The sequence below is a fragment of the Salvelinus sp. IW2-2015 genome, unplaced genomic scaffold, assembly GCF_002910315.2.
Source record: "Salvelinus sp. IW2-2015 unplaced genomic scaffold, ASM291031v2 Un_scaffold2959, whole genome shotgun sequence".
NCBI classification, from domain to species: Eukaryota; Metazoa; Chordata; class Actinopteri; order Salmoniformes; family Salmonidae; genus Salvelinus; species Salvelinus sp. IW2-2015.
The window spans coordinates 311-13,914 of NW_019944254.1; the positions used below are offsets into that span (position 1 = coordinate 311).

The 13,604-nt window shown below is 45.1% G+C and overlaps 1 pseudogene; it reads right to left on the reverse strand.

Annotated features, from left to right (window-relative positions):
* Positions 1-217: 217 nt before the first annotated feature.
* On the reverse strand, positions 218-13,482 carry LOC112075052 (plexin-B2-like; annotated as a pseudogene).
* Between the last annotated feature and the right edge of the window lie 122 nt (positions 13,483-13,604).

Sequence of the window (13,604 nt, forward strand, 5' to 3'; positions counted from 1 at the left end):
AATGGCACCCTACCCCCTACAGTGAACCCAAAATGGCACCCTACCCCCTACAGTGAACCCAAAATGGCACCCTATCCCCTACAGTGAACCCAAAATGGCACCCTACCCCCTACAGTGTACCCAAACGGCACCCTATTCCCTACAGAGTGCACTCAAATGGCACCCTATTCCCTAAGTAGTGCACTGTATAGGTAATATGGTGTAATTTGGGACGCAAGCCTCAGAGCTGTGTCTATCTCACCTTGTAAATGTCCAGGTTCTTCCCTTGGAAGCTGATGGGGATGCGGTAGCCTACAGGGATGAGATGAGGGTCTGGGTTCTCAAACTGAGGACAGCTTTCAGCCTGGAGGGAGAACAGAAGGTAGCTGGTTTAATCAGACAGACATATAGGCAGACAGACATACAGGCAGGCAGACATACAGGCAGGCAGACATACAGGCAGAGCTTGCCAGTTGCCACCTATAAGGCAGAAAGTCGGTAACAGATACAAGCTGGCTCAGAGACAATAGCTCTTTATCAATTCATCTTCCTTCACTTCCTCACATCCTCACATCCTCTCTTCTGGCCTGCTTCTCAAAAAGTATTGGACCTTCTTCTTGAGGAGGCGGGGAGAGAGGACACAAGGAATTGTGGAAAGACAAAAGGAGATTGAGCCAAACTGTGTAGTTCACTGAGACAGGGCTTCCTCCTACTTGTTGGGCTTTGACGATGTGAGCTCCGTCTACAGCATCATCTATGTCACTGCAAGTGTGGTCCTGGACATTCCACTGGCACTGCCACTCACTGGTCACACATGCTATACACCTGGGGACAACAACCAATAGGAGGAAGAGATAAGGAATCAGAGTTTATATAGCCAATGAGCACAGAGATCCTCAAAGGTGTTCAGTGTAAAATGAGTGAACAGAGCACTGAGAATAACTGTCAGAAAAGCGTCATTAACGGGTAGTCTCCATAAAGCAGATCAGCTACGGGTCCATCTTCAAGGCATTCCTAGTCGATCACCAAACATTTCTGTAAAGCCAACGATAAAGCCTTGCACTCTATTTATTTTTTTCGTCTTACACTTGATTCAGAAGTCCTGCACGCCGGGTAGGCAAAGTATTCCAACCATTTATTTGTCTGAAGACAAACTGTTGAGCCGTTGTTTTTATGAGTGAGTTCATCTTTAAGTTTTTATTCAGTACTGTCAACAATGTTTTTATTCAACACTTTTACACAACAATAAATGTGCTTCTCCCTACTTCCACTCGTGCTGAGTAGCGTGTATAACAGGCCTGTTGTTTTATTATCAGCAGCTCGTCAGGAATATTTTCACTTTTTCTGGTCATAGGAACAACATGAATTGGAGCATGAGGCAGAAATAATGTGGTGCGATTTTGAGTTTTGGCCATCAGGTGGAAGACGGTGTCCCCTCTCTCTGGTCAGTCTCACCGGAGGAAAGGAGAAAGCAGGGACTATGAGAGGTGGACGCTCTGCTGCGCTCTCCCTCCGCTGAGACTGACCATCAGACGCAGGGACCATCAGTCCAGTAAAATAAAAAATATAATTATTTCAAGTTATGCTCAGCTGAGCCTCGCAAATGATACAACKGATCTATTTTGTCATCAAAGCTCGAGTTTTGCAATATAATATGGTCTGAAAAGAACAATATTGTCAGGAAGGCATAAAGCCAATATGTTGTGATAATGTATTAGGCCTACTGCACAAACCTCATTCCTACATAACAGTTTTATTAGGTTACTGTTGCATAGGCTTACATTATTAAGTCCTGTTTTTAAAGAATATCTGAGTGGTAGATCTCGGCTTGGAAAGTGATCTTGTCTCAGAAAAGGTTGGTGACCATAAAGGGTTTTACTGGCGCCACTTACGGCGTGTTCTCTGACTTCCTGACRGTGGCRGCACAGTTGTAGAACTTGTATTCACTGGACGTCACCTCGATGCCGTGGTTGACCAGGATCTTCACCTGCACCGTCACAAAGTCTGAACACAATATGACAAAACAGTCCATTAATCTGAGAGGAAATGTTAGCCTGGTCACCTGACTGGTTCTGTACTGAATAAAACACAATGTTGCCTTGTTTGGCAAGACAAAGACTAGTTAGTTAAAGAAACAGACTGATATCCAGGCTTAAAAACAGCATACAGAACCCATCTACCACCCAAGGAGCTAAGGACCGGGGTTAGGACCAGTATTCAGGAGGACTCACCCTGCTTGTCATGTATAGAGGGGATGTTCACAGGGTCAGGGAGGGCACAGGTGACCTTCTGGTCCATCACCTCAGCTTCACTAGTGTCCGAACCAAACCTGCACTCGATAATGTCAGAAGGGCCGATCTTGGGGAGGGAGGGGATGTCGATTTCAACCTGGACAGGAGAAAAAACAGGTTTTTGAGAAACAAAAAAACAAAAAAACAAAACAACTAAAACTTTTTTTTAAATGAAAAAAAATAGTTAAAATAAAGAGAGCGAGAGAGCGAGAGAAGAGAGAAGAGCTATACAAATTGATGGAAAGTGGTGTTGGGGGTAAAACATACGACATTATAAAATCCATGTACACAAACAACAAGTGTGCGGTTAAAATAGGCAAAAAACACACACATTTCTTCCCACAGGGCCGTGGGGTGAGACAGGGATGCACCTTAAGCCCCACCCTTTCAACATAATATCAACGAATTGGCGCGGGCACTAGAAAAGTCTGCAGCACCCGGCCTCACCCTACTAGAATCTGAAGTCAAATGTCTACTGTTTGCTGATGATCTGGTGCTTCTGTCACCAACCAAGGGGGCCTACAGCAGCACCTAGATATTCTGCACAGATTCTGCCAGACCTGGGCCCTGACAGTAAATCTCAGTAAGACAAAAAATGGTGTTCCAAAAAAGGTCAAGTCGCCAGGACCAAAAGAAACCATCTAGACATCTAATCCCTAGAGCACAAAAAACCATACATATGCTAACGCACAAGTCCACTATAACACAAACTGACATCAGAACAAAGACAACACATTTATGCCATCAAATAGGCATAAATTTCAACATAGCCAAAAGAGCTGGCTAAAAATATTCATGGAAGTCAATCATGAACCTCATTGCCCTTTATGGATAGTTGTAGGTCTGGGGTCCGCTCACAACCAAGATATATACAAAGGACAAACCCAAAAATTGCATGAGAATTCTGCAAAAATATCTCGTCAGTACAGACGTAGAACACAATTAATCATGCAGAGAGAATTAGGCCGATACCACATACATAATCAAAAAGACATCAATAGGCACTTAACCACCATAAGAAAGTGTTACAAACTTCCATAACAAAGCCATCACCTAAGAGAGATGAACCTGGAGTCCCCTAAGCAAGCTGGTCCTGGCTCTGTTCACAAACAGACCCCACAGAGCCCCAGGACAGCAACACAATTAGACCCAACCAAATCATGAGAAAACAAAAAGATAATTACTTGACACATTGGAAGAATTAACAAAAAAAGAGCAAACTAGAATGCTATTTGGCCCTAAACAGAGAGTACACCGTGGCAGAATACCTGACCACTGTGACTGACCCAAACTTAACGAAAGCTTTGACTATGTACAGACTCAGTGAGCATAGCCTTGCTATTGAGAAAGGCCGCCGTAGGCAGACATGGCTCTCAAGATAAGACAGGCTATGTGCCACACTGCCCACAAAATGAGGTGGAAACTGAGCTGCACTTCCTAACCTCCTGCCCAATGTATGACCATATTAGAGACACATATTTCCCTCAGATTACACAGATCCACAAAGAATTCGAAAACAAACCCAATTTTGATAAACTCCCATATCTACTGGGTGAAATTCCACAGTGTGCCATCACAGTAGCAGATGTGTGACCTGTTGCCACAAGAAAAGGGCAACCAGTGAAGAACAAACACCATTGTAAATACAACCCATATTTATGCTTATTTATTTTCCCATGTGTACTTTAACATTTGTACATTGTTACAACACTGTAAATAGACATAATATGGCATTTGTAATGTCTTTATTCTTTGAAACTTCTGTATGTGTAATGTTTACTGTTAATTTATATTGTTTATTACACTTTTGTATATTATCTAACTCACTTGCTTTGGCAATGTTAACACATGTTTCCCATGCCATAAAGCCCCTTCAATTGAGTTGAGAGAGAGAGAGAGAGAGAGAGAGAGAGAGAGAGAGAGAGAGAGAGAGAGAGAGAGAGAGAGAGAGAGAGAGAGAGAGAGAGAGAGAGAGAGAGAGAGAGAGAGAGAGAGAGAGAAATGCCCTGAAAAGGAGCAGAGCTTAATGGAATTGACTAGAGTTAAACTCAGAATGAATGAATTCAGAATGAAGCAAACCCAGCACAACAGATGATCTTTCACACTGGAGAGGACAGCTGCCAATGACAGGGAAAGTAGACATGTACACTCAACCACTCAGTACCTGCTTGGTCTTCCTACAGCTGAAGCTGGGTGGGTTAAAGGCCTGGATCTGAACACACTGCTGGTTGGGGCTCCACAGCCACGTGTTGTCATCCTCAGCCCTGGGACAGTCTCCCTTCCTGGTACACCTGGAGGAGAACAGACCAGTCACACCCTGGACCACAGCTAACCCTGGACCACAGCTACCCTGGACCACAGCTAACCCTGGACACGCTAACCCTGAACCACAGCTAACCCTGGACCAACAGCTAACCCTGGACCCCAGCTAACCCTAGACCACAGCTAACCCTGGCCCCCAGCTAACCCTGGCCCACAGCTAACCTGGACCACAGCTAACCCTGGACCCCAGCTAACCCTGGACCACAGCTAACCCTGGACTACAGCTAAACCCCGGACGACAGCTAACCCTGGACGACAGCTAACCCTGGACGACAGCTAACCCTAGACCACAGCTAACCCTGGACCACAGCTAACCAGGAGTCTAGACTACAGCTAACCAGGAGTCTGGACCACAGCTAACCCTGGACTACAGCTAACCAGGAGTCTGGACTACAGCTAACCAGGAGTCTGGACTACAGCTAACCAGGAGTCTGGACTACAGCTAACCAGAAGTCTGGACTACAGCTAACCAGGAGTCTGGACTACAGCAAACCAGGAGTCTAGACTACAGCTAACCAGGAGTCTGGACCACAGCTAACCCTGGACTACAGCAACCAGGAGTCTGGACTACAGCTAACCAGGAGTCTGACTACAGCTAACCAGGAGTCTGGACTACAGCTAACCAGGAGTCTGGACTACAGCTAACCAGGAATCTGGACTACAGCTAACCATGAGTCTGGACTACAGCTGAGTCTGGACTACAGCTAACCAGGAGTCTGGACTACAGCTAAACAGGAGTCTGGACTACAGCAAACCAGGAGTCTGGACTACAGCTAACCAGGAGTCTGCTACCTGTATCCAGGCCCAGTTCATCACTGATAGGAGRTAAAGAGAGAAAATAGTCCTGGACCATCTATAACAGGATAAAGACATTTATAAGTTAGATTGTATTATTCATTGAAAATATCAATGAACAGCAGGAAATATTGCAGCTATAACCAATGTTCCCCTAAAAAATTGTCACTGAGCACATTTCAAGTCTGCTGAGCGCAAATTTGAACGTAGTCAAAATTCTGTGCAACTTCCAGCATACGTTTACTGTGAACACTGAGGCTGTACCCGCTTTAAGTTACAGTTTTAACAGTGGTCAAGTAGGCTACTGTGGCTATTTGATCATAATGTAGGCCTACCAGAGTGGCCTATCATCAAAAACAATGGAGAAATATGCATCCCATTAAATGTTTATATGGAATTAGATGTTCTATCATTCAGCCTACAGTAGCAGCCAATGTGTGGTGTTCAATGTAGACCTACATTCCAGGAGACTTTTTGAATAAAACATGCAGGGCTTAATATGTACCTSTTTATCCACTTGTCCTTCAGACAAGGAGGTGACGGAAAATGTTGTGTTGATGCAAGAAACCACTTTTCTAAATATAATGTATTATTATTCCCATACCATTATTACAGAGAATCAGACAAATGATGCTTCCCTCTGCCTATTGGCTACTTGGCTTATTCAAGCCTGTCTCAAAATACAACACTGCCCCTTTAAGACAAAAAAAATCTCTTCACCTGACTCGCTTTTCAAAGATGACTAGAAATGTACACATTTTGTGCTCTTGTAGGAAGCAATCCCTCCTCTATTGCTGACTACAAATGATCTATAACTGGGATAATAACTCACTAACTAGCAAAGGACATGAACAAACGTGCACATGTGGCTACATGCAGCTCTGATTGGTTAAAGCGCACAGGTRTGTGTAATTGAGCTCAGTCGTGCCTGTCAATGCAAAAGAATCCAACTTCTGCCTACAACAAAAAATCTTGCATAGTTTGTTTTGTTTCGGTATGTTGCATTGAAAGCGTGGATTCAATCACAATTCCAACAGTAAAGGGAAGCGTTGATAGTGTTAACTAAGGGGGAAAACTCTAGAAAGTTGTGTGAAGTTGAATCGGGCTGTATTTCTTCTGTGAGGCAGTCTGAGGAGCTGCAGACAGCTTAGAGGGACTGTCCGGGAGTTAGCTCCGGGGGTAATCATCGGATGGGGCCACAGTGTCTCCTGACCCCTCCTGTCTCAGCCTCCAGTATTTATGCTGCAGTAGTTTATGTGTCGGGGGCTAGGGTCAGTTTGTTATATCGGAGTACTTCTCCTGTTTATCCGGTGTCCTGTGTGAATTAAGTATGCTCTCTCTAATCTCTCTTTTCTTTCTCTCTCTCGGAGGACCTGAACCCTAGGACCATGCCTCAGGACTACCTGGCATGATGACTCCTTGCTGTCCCCAGTCCACCTGGCCGTGCTGCTGCTCCAGTTTCAACTGTTCTGCCTGCGGCTATGGAACCCTGACCTGTTCACCGGACGTGCTACCTGTCCCAGACCTGCTGTTTCAACTCTCTAGAGACAGCAGGAGCGGTAGAGATACTCTTAATGATCAGCTATGAAAAACCAACTGACATTTACTCCTGAGGTGCTGACTTGCTGCCCCTCGACAACTACTGTGATATTTATTATTTGACCATGCTGGTCATTTATGAACATTTGAACATCTTGGCCATGTTCTGTTATAATCTCCACCCGGCACAGCCAGAAGAGGACTGGTTACCCCTCATAGCCTGTTCCTCTCTAGGTTTCTTCCTAGGTTTTGGCCTTTCTAGGGGTTTTTCCTAGCCACTGTGCTCTACACCTGCATTGCTTGCTGTTTGGGGTTTTAGGCTGGGTTTCTGTACAGCACTTTGAGATATCAGCTGATGTAAGAAGGGCTATATAAACATTTGATTTGATTTGGGGGAACATTGGCTATAACTGGTACTGTACTCACTTGCCCTGCAGCACACACCAGCCACAGTAGGGGTCTTTCTGTGCCACGCAGGACTGGCAGTCTGTCTTCAGGTGGCACGCCTGCACTGGCACCTTGGTGATCTATGAGCAAAACAAAAACGGCTGATTCAAACATTGCTTGGATATCGTACTAACCAAAATGCATGGAATGCCTCACACTGATGAAAATCTACGCTATGGAATAAAGTTCCACGTTAAGTTCCCGGCTCACCTTCTTCTCTGTGGGTGATGTAGAGGTGTGTGAGGCTGGTGTCAAACAGCAGGTTCTTGTTGACCTTGTCCCCGGTGTTCTCCCCAGGGGCGCGGCCGTACACCTCTGGTCTGGTCGACAGGTGCAGCTTCAACACCTACGTTACATTAGCAGAAAGAAGCAGAAAAGGCGGCCGGGTCGATGCAGAAGACGTTAGTCAACTATTAAGGAAAATACATACAAGTCAGAGCAGCCTATAGAATAACATTCCAGCAGGACGTGTTTATGTTTAGCAGACACTCTTATGCAGAGCAACTTGTAGTCAGTGCATTTAACTAAGGTAGGTAAGACCAACCACATATCATAGTCATTGCTTTCCTCAAGTAAAACTTTCTTCAAAAAAGCAGCGATTAACAAAACCAGTTACAGTGCTAGTGGAAGACAGACAAGTGGGAGAAAGGCAAGTGTTAGTGTTGGCGTGGAAAGGCAGCGTTGGCGTGAGAAGGCCAGCGTTGGCTGAGAGGCAGTATGGCGTGAGAAAGACCAGTGTTGGCGTGAGAAAGGCCAGTGTTGGCGTGAGAAAGACCATTGTTGGCGTGAGAAAGACCAGTGTTGGCGTGAGAAAGGCCAGTGTTGGCGTGAGAAAGACCAGTGTTGGCGTGAGAAAGACAGTGTTGGCGTGAGAAAACATTGTTGGCGTGAGAAAGACCAGTGTTGGCGTGAGAGAAGGCCAGTGTTGGCGTGAGAAAGACCATTGTTGGCGTGAGAAAGGCCAGTGTTGGCGTGAGAAAGGCCAGTGGTTGGCGTGAGAAAGACCAGTGTTGGCGTGAGAAAGACCATGGCGTTGAGTAAGGACAGTGTGCGTGAGAGAAGACCAGTGTTGGCGTGAGAAAGACCAGTGTTGGCGTGAGTGTTTAGAAAGACAATATTGCAATAGTAGGTGTTAGCTAGCAGTGACAGGTCAACAGTAAGGTGTTAGCTAGCAGTGACAGGTCAACAGTAAGGTGTTAGCTAGCAGTGACAGGTCAACAGTAAGGTGTAGCTAGCAGTGACAGGTCAACAGTAAGGTGTTAGCTAGCAGTGACAAGGTAACAGTAAGGTGGTAGCTAGTAGTGACAGGTCAACAGTAAGGTGGGAGCTAGTAGTGACAGGTCAAAACAGTAAGGTGAGTTAGCATATGTGACAGGTCAACAGTAAGGTGTTAGCTAGCAGTGACAGGTCAACAGTAAGGTGTTAGCTAGTAGTGACAGGTCTACAGTAAGGTATAGCTAGTAGTGACAGGTCAACACTAAGGTAATAGCTAGTAGTGACAGGTCAACAGTAAGGTAATAGCTAGTAGGACAGGTCAACACTAAGGTGGTAGCTAGTAGTGACAGGTCAACAAGTAGGTGGTAGCTAGTAGAGACAGGTCAACAGTAAGGTGGTAGCTAGTAGTGACAGGTCAACAGTAAGTAATAGCTAGTAAGTGACAGGTCAACAGTAAGGTGTAGCTAGTAGTGACAGGTCAACAGTAAGGTGGTAGCTAGTAGTGACAGGTCAACAGTAAGGGTAGCTAGTATGACAGGTCAACAGTAAGGTAATAGCTAGCAGTGACAGGTCACAGTAAGGTGGTAGCTAGTAGGACAGGTCAACAGTAAGGTTGGTAGCCTAGTAGTGACAGGTCAACAGTAAGGTGTTAGCTAGCAGTGGCAGGTCAACAGTAAGGTGTTAGCTACCAGTGACAGGTCAACCGTAAGGTGTTAGCTAGCAGTGACAGGTCAACAGTAAGGTGTTAGCTAGCAGTGACAGGTCAACAGTAAGGTGTAGCTAGTAGTGACAGGTCTACAGTAAGGTAGCTAGTAGTGACAGGCAACACTAAGTGAATAGCTAGTAGTGACAGGTCAACAGTAAGGTAATAGCTAGTAGTGACAGGTCAACATAAGGGGTTAGCTAGTAGTGACAGGTCAACAGTAAGGTGGTAGCTAGTAGAGACAGGTCAACAGTAAGTGTAGGCTAGTAGTGACAGGTCAACAGTAAGGTTAGCTAGTAGTGACAGGTCAACAGTAAGGTGGTAGCTAGTGAGTGACAGGTCAACAGTAAGGTGGTAGCTAGTAGTGACAGGTCAACAGTAAGGTGGTAGCTAGTAGTGACAGGTCAACAGTAAGGGTAATAGCTAGCAGTGACAGGTCTACAGTAAGGTGGTAGCTAGTAGTGACAGGTCAACAGTAAGGTGGTAGCTAGTAGAGACAGGTCAACAGTAAGGTGGTAGCCAGTAGTGACAGGTCACACTAAGGTGGTAGCTAGTAGTGACAGGTCAACAGTAAGGTGGTAGCTAGTAGAGACAGGTCAACAGTAAGGTGGTAGCTATAGTGACAGGTCAACACTAAGGTGGTAGCTAGTAGTGACAGGTCAACAGTAAGGTGGTAGCTAGTAGTGACAGGTCAACATAAGGTAATAGCTAGTAGTGACAGGTCAACAGTAAGGTGGTAGCTAGTAGTGACAGGTCAACAGTAAGGTGTTAGCCTAGTAGTGACAGGTCAACAGTAAGGTGGTAGCTAGTAGTGACAGGTCAACAGTAGTGGTAGCTAGTAGTGACAGGTCACAGTAAGGTGTTAGCTAGTAGTGACAGGTCAACAGTAAGGTGGTAGCTAGTAGTGACAGGTCAACAGTAAGGTGGTAGCTAGTAGTGACAGGTCAATAGTAAGGTAATAGCTAGCAGTGACAGGTCAACTGTAAGGTTGTAGCTAGCAGTGACAGGTCGTCCGCAACCAACGGCTCTTTTTGGGAACGCGGAACTGAATCTCATCTGTGAAAGAGCGTTCCATTTGTCTCCTGATTGGCTCCCTGATTGGCTCCCTGCGACTGCTGCGGTTTGAGCTCAGACAACCATTACCTGGAGCTCAGTTAGAGAACATTCTCTGAAGATGGTAACTCAACCATTATCTGGAGTTCAGTAGAGAAACATTCTCTGAAGATGGTAACTCAACCATTATCTGGAGTTCAGTTAGAGAAACATTCTCTGAAGATGGTAACTCAACCATTATCTGGAGTTCAGTAGAGAAACATTCTCTGAGATGGTAATCTCAACCATTATCTGGAGTCAGTAGAGAAACATTCTCTGAAGATGGTAACTCAACCATTATCTGGAGTTCAGTCAGAGAAACATTCTCTGAAGATGGTAACTCAACCATTACTGGAGTTCAGTAGAGAAACATTCTCTGAAGATGGTAACTCAACCATTACCTGGGTCAGTCAGAGAAACATTCTCTGAAGATGGTAACCTCAACCATTAATCTGGAGTTCAGTTAGAGAAACATTCCTCTGAAGATGGGAACTCAACCATGTATCCTGGAGTTCAGTTAGAGGAAACATTCTCTGAAGATGGTAACTCACCATATCGGAGTTCAGTCAGAGAAACATTCTCTGAGATGGTAACTCACCATTATCTGGAGTTCAGTTAAGAAACATTCTCTGAAGATGGTAACTCAACCATTATCTGGAGTTCAGTAGGAAACATTCTCTCAGTGGTAACTCACCATGATCTGGATTCAGTTGAGAGAAACATTCTCTGAAGATGTAACTCAACCATATCTGGAGTTCATCAGAGCAAACATTCTCTGAAGATGGTAACTCAACCATTATCTGGAGTTCAGTTAGAGAAACATTCTCTGAAGATGGTAACTCAACCATTATCTGGAGTCAGTCAGAGAAACATTCGCTGAAGATGGTAACTCAACCATATCTGGAGATTCAGTCGAGAAACATTCCTCTGAAGATGGTAACTCAACCATTATCTGGAGTTAGTTAGAGAAACAGTTCTCTGAAGATAGTAACTCAACCATTATCTGGAGTTCAGTTAGAGAAACATTCTCTGAAGATGGTAATCACCATTATCTGATTCAGTAGAGAAACATTCTCTGAAGATGGTAACTCAACCATTATCGAGTTCAGTTAGAGAAACATCTCTGAAGATGTAAGCTCACCATTATCTAGAGTTCATAGAGAAACATTCTCTGAGATGGTAACTCAACCATTATCTGGAGTTCAGTAGAGAAACATTCTCTGAAGATGGTAACTCAACCATTATCTGGAGTTCAGTAGAGAAACATTCTCTGAAGATGGTAACTCAACCATTAATCTGGAGTTCAGTTAGAGAACATTCTCTTGAAGATGGTAACTCAACCATTATCTGGAGTTCAGTTAGAGAAACATTCTCTGAAGATGGTAACTCAACCATTATCTGGAGTTAGGGTCAGCTGTAATCTCTTGAAAACCTTATTTGGTCCATGCAGGCGGAAGAAAAATGTCACGTAAACCATTTAATTGAACTCGTGTCACAATTTGACATAAGGTAGGCAACCCCTTATATTTTTCATGGTTTTTCATCCATTTGTAAGAACTAATGAACAAAGATCTGTTTGGGAGCCCAAAAGACCCGGCTCAACGAAAAGACTTGGAAGTCCATCACTGTTAGCTAGTACCTCTCCTAAAGTGGTCCCCAGGAAGGCAACGGCGTGCTCCGTTTCCACAGCGACGGCCACAGCGGTCATCAGGCCCTTCTTGGTGAAAACGGTTCGGTTGCCAGGGCGAACTCTGCCCTTCTGGCCAGCGGGGAGGGCGGAGCTCAGCACCACACTTTGATTGGTCACCATGCCCTTCTGAAGAGGGAGGAATCACTGTCAGATACATTATCTCACTAGTAGTAGAAGTGATAATTTAGCAGTTATTACATTATATCTACATCCTCTTGTACATTTCATTGTAGAAGAGCAACGACCATAACGTCAAGGTAAACTACAAACCATCAAGTGTCAAAACCCTTGACTGGAGGGGCTGGTCAGGCTACAACCCATTTCAATTTTACACAGCTCGTCTGACTGGAGGAGTACGGGGAGTAGACGGCAGACGTCTTGTTTATTTGTCCCTTGGTGCTGTAGCAGGCTCCTATGATCTCACCCCAGTCTCTGGTTGAGGCCCTCAGTGGTACATACACACTGCCGAGCTGAGCTGTCGTCGTCTGAGCTGAACACCACAAACACAACCTGACAGGAATACACAAGTCTCTTTTTAACTCACTGTTCTTACGGTTCAGACTTGCCTGCTTAAGTTAAAGGTGAAATGCCGCTTTATCTGTCCCAAACTCATTTGTGGGATTCAATCTAATTCAAAACAACTATCTGTCCCCTTAGGGCAATTCTATTAGGGGTTATATAATTGAATTGGGGTATAGAATTGAACTGGTTAGTGGATTAAGTTTAAATTGTTAGAGGGGGAAAATAAATACATACCTTATCCGGCTCCAACCGTCCGTACCGGCCAGAGGAGCTCATAGTCCTGGCCAGGGCTTCTCCTGGAGGCCACGTAGGCTGCCTGGACTTGTTGTACTTGTTCCCCGCACTGCAGTTCAGCTGGAGCTCTGTGTACGAGTAGTAGTTGTGGTCGTTCTCACACAACCTGGAGATAAGGTGAAGTCTTGGTTCTGAATCCTGGACGCCCAGGGTTCTGGAGAACAGGAAGTAGACAAAGCCCTCGTCCTGGACAGAAGAGACACATAAAAAAAGAGAGAGGGGAAATAGAGAAAGTGGGGAAAAGAAAGGAGAGAAAAAGAGTGAGATGAGTTCCATGAATCAGTATTTGTCTTTCAGTCTCGTTGTAACGTTGTAATCACAGACAGGCCCCGAGGGATGTTGCACATCTGCTGTGTGTGTAAAGGGGTTCTCCGTCTCACCTTGAAGACGTGTCTGAAGTCATGGTGTAGCGCAGTGTGAAGGGGTTGGACTGGACGGCCGAGGCCTCGATGATGCTGTCGAACAACACCCAGTCATGATGGACCTGGAGGAATAGCGGTGCTGATCAGCTTGGTGCTGTCATGGCTGCCGTAGCCCTTAGCCACCTGAGAGAACAGAGAGTTACCATGGTGACCAGGAAGTAAATACAACATGGTTCAGCTTGGTGCATTCGTGGCTGACATAACCTTACACACCTAGGATGAGACCGAGGGAACAGAACATGGGAATTCACTTATCTAGTACCTTTACAATTTAAATCCCAATACAACATCAG